Raw genomic sequence first — 13,498 nt, 5'->3', positions numbered from 1 at the left:
TACCAACAAAACTCAGACCACACCTAATTCCTCTCTCAATTTTAAAAGGAGAATCTGGAAGAATTTGGACACTACAGCTCTCAACTCAAAGCTTCTTGAACTTTTGCCTAAATACCGACCAAACTTAGACAACATGAACTCAGCTGCTAACTCGGTGAACTCTTGGCTCTTTGATGCTATAAACATCTGTCTTCCTCTCACAAACAAAAAAAATTTTGTTCATAATTCTCCCGCCCCATGGTACAATGAAACCCTTCGTCTACACAAAGCTCAATGTAAGAGACTAGAACGGGCCTGGAGGAAGGATTACTCTACTGCTGCCGGGCTTACGTATAAAGCCGAATTGAAACTATACCACAAGGCCTGTGTTCACACCAGAGCCACTTATGTCACAAATTTGATTACAGAATCCATAAATAAATCAAATGTTTTATTTAAAGTAGTAAAAGACCTTGCTGGCTCTCAGACAGTTGCTATACCCCCTCCTCTTTCGAGTAAGAAATGTGACGAACTTGCCCAGTATTTTACATCTAAAATCGACACAATCTATAGAGATATAAAATCTCTTGAGAAATCTACTGCCTGCCCTTGGTCACCCCCTATTGCCACTTGCCCTCCCCTGGCTTCTTTGCAGACTTGGCCTGACCTTGTACCTGCCACTCTTTTAGAAATCCTAAACAATATTAAATCTGGCTCACCCATGGATCCTGTTCCCATTTCGGTTCTACGTCAGCTTGAATCTTCCCAACTTGAAGTGATCTGCTCTCTACTTAACGCTTCTCTTGCTTCAGCCACTGTCCCCCATTGCTGGAAGCATGCAATGGTCACCCCACTTCTCAAGAAACCCACTGCAGATCCTAATGTTGCTGCCAATTTCCGGCCTATCTCATTGTTGCCAGCCTTTTCAAAAATTTTGGAAAGACACGTTCACCTACATCTCTCTCGCTTTGTCACTTTCAATAATCTTCTTCACTCATCTCAATCGGGCTTTCGCCGAGGTTTCTCCACAGAAACCACCCTATTAGGTGTAACTGAGAACATTCGCCAACTATTAGATCAAGGCGAAACGGCTGCACTGATTTTGCTTGATCTCAGTGCAGCCTTCGATACTGTCTCTCACAGTACCCTTCTCAATAGCCTTGCCTCTTTTGGCATCTGTGACAAAGCCTTACTCTGGTTTTCATCCTTTCTTTCTGACAGGACTTTTCAAATCTTTTCTAATACTTCCACTTCTAACATCTATCATTCCCCTCATGGTGTTCCCCAGGGTTCTATCCTTAGCCCTCTCCTCTTCAATCTTTATGTTGTCCCGTTAGCCCATGTTGCACAGTCTTCTGGCCTTAACCTCTTCACTTATGCTGATGATTCTCAGATTGTGTTCTCTTTATCTCAAGCAGACCCTTCCTCACCTTCCTCTCTGCAAACTGGTCTTAGTGACATTTCTCGCTGGATGAGCCGGAATTTTCTAAAGCTTAACAGCGATAAGACGGAGGTGCTCGTCTTTGGCAACAAGCCTGACCTTTGGAGTCCGAGACACCGGCCATCAACGATGGGCGTTCTACCCACTCCATCGGAACGTGCTAGGAACCTAGGGGTCCTCATTGACAGGGATCTGTCGTTGAAAGACCAGGTCAATAAAGTCTCAGCCACCTGTTTTACTATTCTTAGATGGCTGAGAAAGATCTTTTGGATTTTGCCATCTGACACACAAAGATCTGTTGTGACGGCCCTGGTGACCTCAAGACTGGATTACAGTAATGTGCTCTATCTGGGGGTTACCAAGGCGATCCTGCGTCGTCTCCAATTGGTTCAGAATGCTGCTGCCCGGCTCCTGTGTGGATGCCGGAAATATGATCCAATCGCGGAACGCATTAAGCAACTTCATTGGCTTAATATTGACAACCGAGTAAAATTTAAGGCACTATGCTTTATGCATAAGATTAAAATTGAAGTTGCTCCCATTTATCTTCAAGCACTCGTCAAGCCTTATGTACCTACACGCTCACTTCGCTCTTCCTCCCAACATCTGTTCTGCGTACCTAGGTTCAGGCTTTCCAGAGTGGGAGGCAGTTCCTTTGCTGTACTGGGACCCAAACTGTGGAACTCTCTTCCCGTGGACTTACGAATGGAGCAGTGCCATCTCCGTTTTCGAAAGGCCCTAAAGACCTGGCTGTTTGCCCAATAACCCCTTTTCTTCAGGATTAATCATGTTGTTTACTGTCAATTAGCGCCGGGAAACCCTTACGGGTAGCTGTCGCGCTCTATAAGATTAATAAATAAAATAAAATAAATACTGATGTGTTGCTTACACAATCGATGAACTGTTAATCTGCCCTATATCTGGCTTTTTAAACAATTATGTATGATCTGGCTGATCTTATGAACGGTGTGCTCATAACAATGTATGCCTTACTATGACGAAGGTTGTCACTTATCATTCCACAATGCATTGTGTCTATGTGATTAAAAGGCTACGCCCTTGGTCAAACCACAGTAAAGACTCTGTCCATTTTCCTTGGGAATGATGCAGTGGGGCGCAGCGAGTGGCACGTGTGAGCGCACTATTATCGCTGGACCCACTTGCACTATTGGCTTACACTACTGAATCAGGTTTCACTCTCCTCCTCGATCGTCGTGCCTTTCCCACTTACCAGCTCTAATGTAAGGGTGGGAGGTAAACTCTGCTCTGCCTGCCTGCCCAATTCAGCAAAAAACTCTGCACCAACTGCAGTGTAGCAGAGTTCACCATCCACTTTAAGACGTGCAGGCAGTATGTGAGCTGAAATGTAAATGTGCCCTCGGTCGGCTCATAACGGTCCCGCTTGAATTGCTGGGTGGCGACTTTGATTGATGGTTTTTTCTGGATCTGCGATCTGCGCCTGCTGTAACTGTGTGCGGGTGCCCACTGTCCCTAGGCATCTGCGAGCAGTTGCAGCACACCTATGCTGTCAGTGGGTGGCTGTGAGGGAGCACGCCAGTTGACAGAGAGCAATGGACGCACAAGGGTCGATCTTCCGGAGAGAAGCATGTTCCACTGCCCACTCACTGCACACTTAACTGCCTCCCAGTCGGTGTCCTGACTCCTGCCCCCAGCCTATGCCCATGGTCTGGCGGGGACAACAGCGTGAATGAATACATTTACTTTGCATTGATTTCAGATAAGGAAGTATTGAAACATTTTAATATCCCCTATGTGCATTTGTTACTGTGGAGCGGCGATTTACTTGAAGCACTTGTAGTGTGCGTGTGGTCGGCCGCTGGTGGTGGGGCACACTTTGACTGGCAGGCAGGCAGGTGTGAACACTGGAATGAATGATTAGTGCACTCACTGCCTGCACCTTCATGCACACATAGTGTGCATATGGGTTCTTGCTGACAGCGGGGAGCACTTAATCTGCAGGCAGGGCTGAACATGATTCAATGATTAGTGCACTCACCGCCTGTACCTTGATGACGCACAAGTAGTAAATCAGCAGAGGGCACGAGACAGGACAGTAATTCCCATATTGACGGTACTATCCCTTTTGTTAGTGGTGTAGTGGTGAAGACACAAAGGTTACCTAACAGTGCAGCACCTGAGCTGTAAGATGGGGAGGGAAGTGACTCACAGGGATGAGTGGAAGGGCATTGCTGCCGCTGACAGTTGCAGACTTCTGTCGAAGTTCTGCCTGATGAATAACGTATCCGAGCCTCTCCCATGCCCAGGAGTGCTTATAACCCTAGCCTTGCTTGTACTGGACAAGGGCACTCTGCCCGATCATGGAACTCCATAGCGTGGCGGAGTTCCACGTAGCACGACTCCGCGAACTCCGCCTAGGCCTACTCTAATGTTAATCCCATTGGACCCGATCACCCTACAGGCCGGCACTGTTAAGTAGCTTCCATTCTTTACTGAAATATTTATTTACCTATCATTGTTTCTCATCCTCCACTAGGTTGCAATGATATTTTTAGGGTTGGTGGGGTATGTGTTTTTGGGAGGCAAGGGTAATTTTAGGGTTTAGGGTGGGCATGAGGTTTGGGGTGGCAAGGTTAATTTAAGGTTTAGGGTGGTAGTGGGTATTTGGGTGGTAAGGGTTTATGCATGTGTGTGTATATATATATATAATACATATTTAGATGTATATATATATATATATATATATATATCCAACAAAAAAGGGTAGCCCTCAATATATATATATATATATAGATACTGTTATAGTTTTACCAAGTATATGCCTTTACCATACATGCCTTTACAATGAAAAACGTTGTTGTAAAGGCATGCGTGGTAAAGGCATATTCGTGGCAAACACATGTATGGTAAAAGCATGCGTGGTAAAGATGCATGCGTTGTAATGACAGCCTGGTAAAAGACATGCATGGTAATGGCATGCGTGGTTCCGTCATACAACCCCTTTGTGGTCCTATCATCACACTGGAATAGTGTTGCAAGGTTGGCTTTGCTAACATCACCCAGACGAAATTTACTTGTATTCTTGTACTTAGTGTTCAGCTGTATCTGAATTTTTAAGTTGTGACCACACACTGTTTATAAGTTGAGAAAACAACTAAAACAGCGTTAAAAAGATATTATAATCTACATATGCAGACCCACAATTTAAAAAAAAATACAAAATGTCCTCTGCTAATTGATGGTGAAAGTCCCCCTCTGGCAATAACAACATTGAATATTGATTTTAGATTTGAAACAAGTATTTCCCTAAACATCCTCTATATTTCTACAGAAAGTTTAACGTACCCGGTTGCTTTTGCATATGATATTAATTGAATATATAAATTCTTCTTCTGTAGTTAGTTTACCCAATGTCAGTTGTTCATTCGGCAGAAGCTTGTCTAGTCCTCCCTACTAATTCAACTGTCTTTCCCAATATTTTACGAAGATTTCCACAATAGATAGCATCTGTCCTTTCTTTCAATCGTCCTGTCCCATTGTCATTTATTCTTCTAATTTGGCTTTATGTGTTAATTTTTCCAACTAACACCTTTCTAATTTTATTGTTTTCCTCAAAAGCTGTGTTGAATAACGACTAGTAAGTTCCCTTTGATCCCACCCTTGAAATATTAAACCCACAGATGTCATTGTATGCTAGTAATGCAGAAATCATTAAATAAATCCTGGCCAGACTTTTCTAATTGCCTCAAAATTAAGTGACAAATGCAAAAACAACAATTGATGGACAGAATGCAGAACAATGTCATACATTCACCCCAGTACAGAGATCTGGGCCTAAATCCATCGTTTTTTTGCACTCCACACCACCCCAGTTCAGACATGGCCATATGCAAATCAGCCTTGACCCTGTGCTTCATGGGAACAGTTCAGCTCGAACTGCCAAGCCATGTCTTTCCTGGACCGGAATCAAGCATCCTAGGACCGGTTTCTGGCTATCAAGTATGCCATTGTGCAACATTCCGTCCATCATCTTGTGTGTTTTTTTCAAATTTAAGTGAAGCTCATTTTGTCAGGGTATAATTTGTACCATCAGGGGTTACCAGGCCCCCCTCCCCTTTTACAGATAACTTTCTTTTACCCTTCATTTAGGCTTTTTTTATTCACTTCATTGAGGACCTCAACTTCAGTTCTCTTCCAAGCTGTTGCTTTTACACGTCACTTGAGGGCTAAAATCAGCCCTTTCCTGGAGAGAACTGCAATTATTTCACCTGAATTATGGTTTATTAAAGTGATAAGATTATCTCTAATCTTTGAGAGCAATGACTAGATATCAATATGTACAACTAAGTGACCAGGTGTTTTATGGGTAACATAGGTGAGACTGCAGTATTATAGCTTTAATTCATCACAAATGGTGTGTTTATTCCCTGTACCTTTTAAGTAGTAGTTCCACGTTCTTGAGAGGGTGGGGTTCTAGACCTGAGGCAAAATGTTCTTTTCAAGCCATTTTATTTTTGAAAATGTATTAATCTCTCCTCCAAGCTTGTTTTACCTCTATCTAGCTGTCACCTCCTACAGTTTTAGGGATTGGGCTAGCTGAGTGGCTAAAAAGCTCCTGCATATCCCCCCTACTGCTGAACCAGTGGCCCAGTCATGTTACAAATTGTCATGGACTGTTTCTACAATCTGACACTTCCTAGTGGGCCATCGAATTTAGTATCAGACTCCTCATTCACCCAGCAATTTACTGGGACCTTTGCAGCAGAGTGAGTGCAGTCACAACTTTCAGTGTTTTTATTATCCGGGGATTCTGCACTGAAAGGTGACACTGCTCTCCTGCACCTGCTCTGGAACTTATTTCAACGTATTATCCTGTTGTGTTTTTATTACACTAGGTCCGCCTCCGACTACCACTCAATCCATCCACTGTGGGAGTGCTGTACCACTAAAATCTCACACATCAAAAGCACACCCTATTGCTGGATGGATCGGGGACGATGGTAACCTCAATTTCATGAGGTTATGTGGCACATGCATCAATATTGCATTTTGCGATTCCTTAATTGCGAAAAATGAAGGAATCACAACTAAGGAATTGCAAACTGCAATGCATTAAGAAATCGCTAAAAAAATACCGATTTCTTAAAATTCCTTAATTGCGATTCTCTAATTGAGAATCACAATTAAGGAATACCTCCCCATCCATTCCTATGGGCCTAGAGGCCCATAGGAATGCATGGGAAGACATTCTTAATTTGAGATTCACCATTAGAAATTCGCAAATTGAGAATGCAATTTCAAGGGTGCAGGGGTGTCCAAAGGACACCCTGTTGTACCCCTGAAATCTGCCTATAAGTACATTTTGCACACACACATGCCCACATGTGTGTGTGTTAAATGGAACTTTTAAAAATGCACTTTAGTGCGTTTTTCAAAGTTTTCGCAAATTACCATGAAGGTCAACTTCATGGTAATTTGCTCCCCTTATTTGCGAATTCGCAAATTTTTAAAGTTTGATGCATTGCATTTAAGGAAACTCAATTTGAGATTCCTTAAATGCAATCGCAATTTAAGAAATCGCATTTTTGCGATTTCTTAAATTGCGAAAATTACAAAAATGATAATGCATCCCAAAAATTGGAATTGCATTCGCAAACAGCTGAATTTGCGATTCGCACCATTTGCGAATGCAATTTCCATTGATGCATGTGCCCCATAGTGTCTAAAGATAAGGCTCAAAATCGTCATATCAAAAATACATTCAGACAAGATAGGAGTTGCTCAATAAGTGAGTTCCAGGTTGGAATTAGAAAATCTATGAAGACATTAAAAAAATTAGATTGGCACAGTACAGGATTAGTAGAGTGCTGATGCAGCAATTCTCAGTTAAATGTATAAAATTATTGCCATGAAGACTCTCAGTAATAGAACCATATAGAATAATAGAAACAAATCAGAAATAGGCGAAGTCCCAAATGTGCAGTAAAATCACAATCGCTTAGTAGTATAGACTCACTGCCAAATTCAATAGTTAATGCAGGAAATCTCCCCATAGAACATCATGGCAAGTGCAGAATCATTGTGGTGTGAGCAAAGAAATACATTTGAAACAAATCAGAATACGCATTTAAAAATTGTTATGTAGTCCTGCATCTAACCATTAACCCACTACATGAATATTGGTTACAGCCCCTTCTGATCTAATGTCATCCAGAGCTGTCAGAGCAAACTAGTTATAAAAAATAAAAATAAATCTGTCAACCATTGTGAGTGAAGGTAATACTGTAGGGGCAGTGGAAGGCCCTTGGAAAAGTACTATATTAATGAACCTGTGCTAGAGATCTTTCTTCGAGAACTGTGTCATTTAGAAATAAACAAACTTGACTTGCTTGATTACGTGCAGCAGAAATACATATTGTGATTGTGATATCCATTTTTAACACAATGGCATCGAGGCCTATCTATGGCCAGGAAAATATAATTTACCAGGTCATATTACATTTGTTGCAAAGGCAAATCAGTGTACTCATACGGATCCGAGTGTAGATTTTTTGTTCAGCACACCTTTGATGAATGCATAAAAACTTGCTCACCACATCTCACTCAAAGCTTGACACGGTCACCAGTTTTGATCCAGTTTCAGTCACTGTTGCTACCAGCACCTGCAACATAGCAAGCGTTGGTGCTTATAATATCAATGTTGGAGGCCACTATACACTATAAGCAGGTGGAGAAGGTAAATGTGAGAGTCCCAAATCCACTTTTTTTCCAATTAGGGCAAAACATTAAAATTGAGTCCTCTGGGCAAGTTAAATTTCATACAGATTTAATTTCTTGATATTGTGGTCTTGGTTGCTTCATATCTTGATTGATATTAGGTTTACCCCAACATTGAAAATGTAGCATTTGAGGGTTCAGTGCTTGCTGATTTCGGTCTCTGGCAGCTAGCTGCATCTTGATGAGATCTACAGCCGCCATCTTGTATTCCACTCTTTTGCCCTTGACTCACGGAGTGGTATCCCTCTGCAAAACAATATATACTCCATGGTGCACAGCGTGATGTCAAAGCCTGGGGCTTAAAACACTTTGGGGCATATCATCAGGGGGCCGCGATACAATTATCGCCTCTTTGGCGTCCGTTTTCGTCAAAAAGCGGCGCTAATTGTATCGCACTATCAGCATGGACATGCAAGCGCGTGTTTCCATGCCTCTGCGCCCTTTCCCTTAATGCCCAGCTTTGCATCTCTAATGATATGCAAAGTGGGCTTTCCTCACCAAAATAACGTGAGAAATGTCGCTAACAGACATTTCTCCTATAAGCAAGCTGATCGCTAACCTGCGTAGCGATAAAAAAGAGAGCCGCTAACTGTGCTTATCGCTCCTTTCCTTACGCCTGCTTTCTTTTTGACTTCATGAAAAAGAAAGGGACCCCGTCACTGTTTTGATCTGCTACTTTTTTATTTTGAGCAGTCTCTCACCCTAAGGTAATTAATCCTTGGGTGCTTTTTGTACACTTTTTTTAGGTAATACAAGTTTCAACACTTTTATAAAGAAAATTCTGAGCAACGTCTGAGGTTTCTTCGTTGCCGTACACCAGACATATATTTACATTTACTGTACACACTTTTTACAATACAAAAAAACATTAAATGCATTTCACCATTACACAATACATTTATCCAAAAAACAACTTAATCTAACACTTCACAATTGTACCCTACTGAGTAGTTCTGCCAGGTTTATGTGTTGGAGTTTTGCCTTTAATTTAAACCTGGTCACGAAAAGGCCTCAGATCTAATGCGCATTTTTTTATTCCATTACAACCATGGAAATGTTCAAAAGCCTTTTGTGAAAAAAACATTCGTGTTTACAACGAATATACCAAAGCCGAGGCGTTTCCAAGCCCGTAGTTCAATTATCGGACTTTTCTTCAGGGCTTATTAGTTGGGTACCTTTTGTGATGTATTTACCAGTGTGGTGTGTTTGTGTCAGACTTTTGGCTGGCGTTTTCGTTTTATTATTTTAATAGGCTTTCGTTACATATCCTTTCATCTATGTTTCTTGCAGGTTTTATGCTGAAAAGCTCACTGAGTTTTCGGGCTTTCGGTGTATTATCAGGACGCCGAGTAGTTGTTTAACCCCTTAATTGCTGCCGTCGGCCAACGGTCGTCACGGCCACTACCTCCCCAGTGCTGCGCACGACCGTTGGACGTCCATTCAGCACTAGTTCCAATGGACAGCGCAGCACTGGGGAGGTTTATTTACAAGCTCTAAAGGGGTTAAAGAAGGGCGCCGCCTCTTTGTTTGTATTTCGTTTACCGCATGCACTGCAGTGATTCTGTGTAGCCGCTTTCGTCTTGCCAGATTTCTGTTTGAGTAAGTCTTTTTGACTTCGCCATGATAGCCAATGTGAGGTGGATTGTGCGGATGAATCCACCCTGCGCTATCATCAACGGATTGCCTATCAATGTGCGATTATCGTGGGATTTCCAGCGATATTCTCACTTTTTGCAACTATCGCTGGATTATATATCGCATTGGAGATAAGCTTTGCTAATAGCACGCTAACTCGGCGATATAATCCAGCGATAGCCAGCGATAATTATCCTCGCGCTAAGCGTGCTTAGCGATAATTATCGCTGGCTGTTGCTGATATGCCTCTTTGCCACCTGCAACAACGCATTACGTATGAAGTCTGTGAGCATGGCTGTGTGTCTTTGTTAACTGGTGACGGCATGCCTACTGGTCTGTGTAAAGGTTGTGCCAAAGGGTATGTTGCTCTGTGCCTTTATTTATGTACCCTGTGTTGAAATGCACAAAAGACAAACCTACTGGCTTGTTTAATTTTTGTTTAAAATTTAAAATCACTGGCCCGGTTCAAAAGGGTGTTTTGGTCATAAATGTACAATTACGGATGCAAATGTCTTGATTTAAGCATGTCAGGAGTTTGCAGGCATTCATTTTTGTACTAGAGTATAATTCGTTGCCACGAGGGTGTAGACATGTACAGTAATAAACCCCACGCACGTGGAGGCGTGTGGGTGGAATGAGGTGTGGTTTGCCTAGCACTTTTCAAACCACTACAAACCTGTGCGTTGTGTTGGCGTTCACAAACTCTGGGGTATATTATCAAGGGGTTTATCTCCGCTTTTTTGGCTTTAAAAGCCAAGAAAGCGGAGATAAAATTATCTCCCTATTACCAAGCTGTCGCTAACACCAGTTAGTGACAGCTAATAGGAGATAGCGACCATCCTGGGCCCCGCTTTGCATGTCAGTGATATTTATCACTAATGACATGCAAAGTGGGCGTGCCAAGATGTTAGCGACTGGAAACAGTCGCTAACATCGCTATCTCCTATTACCAACTTTTGGAGATATTCGCGCTAAGCGCGAATATCTCCAAAAGCTAACACCTGCCCTGAGCAGTTCTTCACCATGTTATCCAATGGGAGGTGGATAACATGGCTAAGAGCATTTGCTCGATAATGCATGAATATCGCGGACTTTTCAGCGATATTCATGCATTGCGGCCGTTTTTTATCGCATTTGCGATAAACCTTGCTAATAGCAAGGTTTATCTGCGATAAAAATCGCCGATGTGCGGCGATAATTTTTGTCTCTAAACAAGTTAGAGACAAAAATTATCGCTAGTTGTTGGTAATATGCCCCTCTGTTCCAACCCTTTCCCATCCTGGAAGTTTTGGGAGTTTTACAAAGGGCTGAAGTAAACTCAAACAAGGGCGAGAAGGGAAACAGGTCACCTCCAAACGTGGAGGGAATATAACGGAAGGAGTTTCTAGAATACAAAATGCAATTGTATAATTAAGCATTGTAGAAGAGAGTACCCAGGAAATAAGTTTACATGGAATTCCCAGGCGTGCGCCTCCAACCTTGCACGTTGCTCAACTTCCCAGGCTTAGTAGTGGGACTGTTTTGTGAACTGCAAAAAAGTGTAAAAGGGTGTAGTAGCGCAGGTGCCAATCTCCTCCCACTTACTTTCGTGAATTAGGCCCAGCTGTATCTGAACCTGCATTAGATTAGGAATTTCCCTGTTGGAAAATATGAGGATTTGGTGGTCCTTTTTAGATTTCGCCTGTCAATGCACATGCGCATTGAGCAGAGCGAGACTATAGGGGCTTAAACAGAGCTTACCTAGACTGGCGATTTAATGCAGTGCATGTGCCCTTTTAACTCAATGCGCAAGCGCAATTAGTTAAAATGCGCGTGCACAGCATCAAATCGTCAGCTTGGTGCCGCCAGCAGCTCTTCCCGCTCCGCCCCCTGCTGCATCAAAGGCTTTGCGCTCTGCCTCAGCCCAGCCATTCTCCTCCCCTAATTACCCCCTGCTGCATCAAAGGCTTTTTCACGGCCGGCCGGCCGTGCTTTCAGTTTCACGGCCGGCCGGCCGTGTCTTCTTTTCTTTTTTCATTAATTGAATGCACTCACAGCTGCAAAGGTCTGCGCCCTCGTCACTGGTAATCTCCCATCTCCTAATTACCCCCTGCTGCATCAAAGGCTTTTTCACGGCCGGCCGGCCGTGCTTTCAGTTTCACGGCCGGCCGGCCGGCCGTGTCTTCTTTTCTTTTTTCATTAATTGAATGCGCTCACAGCTGCAAAGGTCTGCGCCCTCCGTCACTGGTAATCTCCCCATCTCTTGCCCACAACAAATGGATAACCAAAATGTATAAAACCGCCTCATGAGTGCTGCAAAGCCCACGGCCCCCCTCCCCTCTGACAAACTTTAAGAAATCCAGGAATGCTGCTGATTTCATCTCAGTCGTTAAGAGCCCGCAGCGTCTCAGAACCAGCTTGCTTTTTTTTAGTCATGACATAAGTATGCGCTATATTCACATCCACATCCACATCCACCACCACATCCACATCCACCACCACTTCCACCACCACATCCACCACCACCACCACATCCACCGCATCCACCACCATCACCACCACCACATCCACCACACCCACCACCACTACATCCACCACACCCACCACCACTACATCCACCACCCCATCCACCACCACCACCATCACCCCATCCACCACCACCACCGCATCCACCACCACCACCGCATCCACCATCACCACATCCACCGCATCCACCACCACCACATCCACCGCATCCACCACCACATCCACCACCACATCCACCATCACCACCACATCCACCACCACATCCACCATCACCTCCACATCCACCATGACATCCACCGCCACATCCACCACCACCACATCCACCACCACCACATCCACGACATGCACCACCACCGCATCCACCACATGCACCACCACCGCATCCACCACATGCACCACCACCGCATCCACCACCACATTCACCACCACATCCAACACCACATCCACCACCACCACATCCACCACATCCACCACCACATCCACCACATCCACCACCACATCCAACACATCCACCACCACATCCACCACCACCACATCCACCACCACCACATCCACCGCATCCACCACCACCACATCCACCACATCCACCACCACATCCACCACCACATCCACCATCACCTCCACATCCACCATGACATCCACCGCCACATCCACCACCACATCCACCACATCCACCACCACCACATCCATCACATGCACCACCACCGCATCCACCACCACATCCACCACACCCACCACCACATCCACCACCACATCCACCGCATCCACCACCACCACATCCACCACCACATCCACCGCATCCACCACCACCACATACACCACATCCACCACCACATCCACATCCACCACCTCTTCCACCACCACATCCACCACCACCACATCCACCACATGCACCACCACCGCATCCACCACAACATCCACCACCACATCCACCACCACATCCACCACCACCACATACACCACATCCACCGCATCCACCACCACCACCACATCCACCATCACCACCACATCCACCTCCACATCCACCACCACATCCACCACCACATCCACCACCACCTCCACCATCACATCCACCGCCACATCCACCGCCACATCCACAGCCACATCCACCACCACATCCACCGCCACATCCACCACCACCACATCCACCACACCCACCACAACTACATCCACCACCCCATC

This window comes from Lissotriton helveticus, chromosome 8 (genome assembly GCF_964261635.1).
Source record: "Lissotriton helveticus chromosome 8, aLisHel1.1, whole genome shotgun sequence".
NCBI lineage: Eukaryota > Metazoa > Chordata > Amphibia > Caudata > Salamandridae > Lissotriton > Lissotriton helveticus.
Note: the sequence above shows the minus strand (reverse complement) of the source record.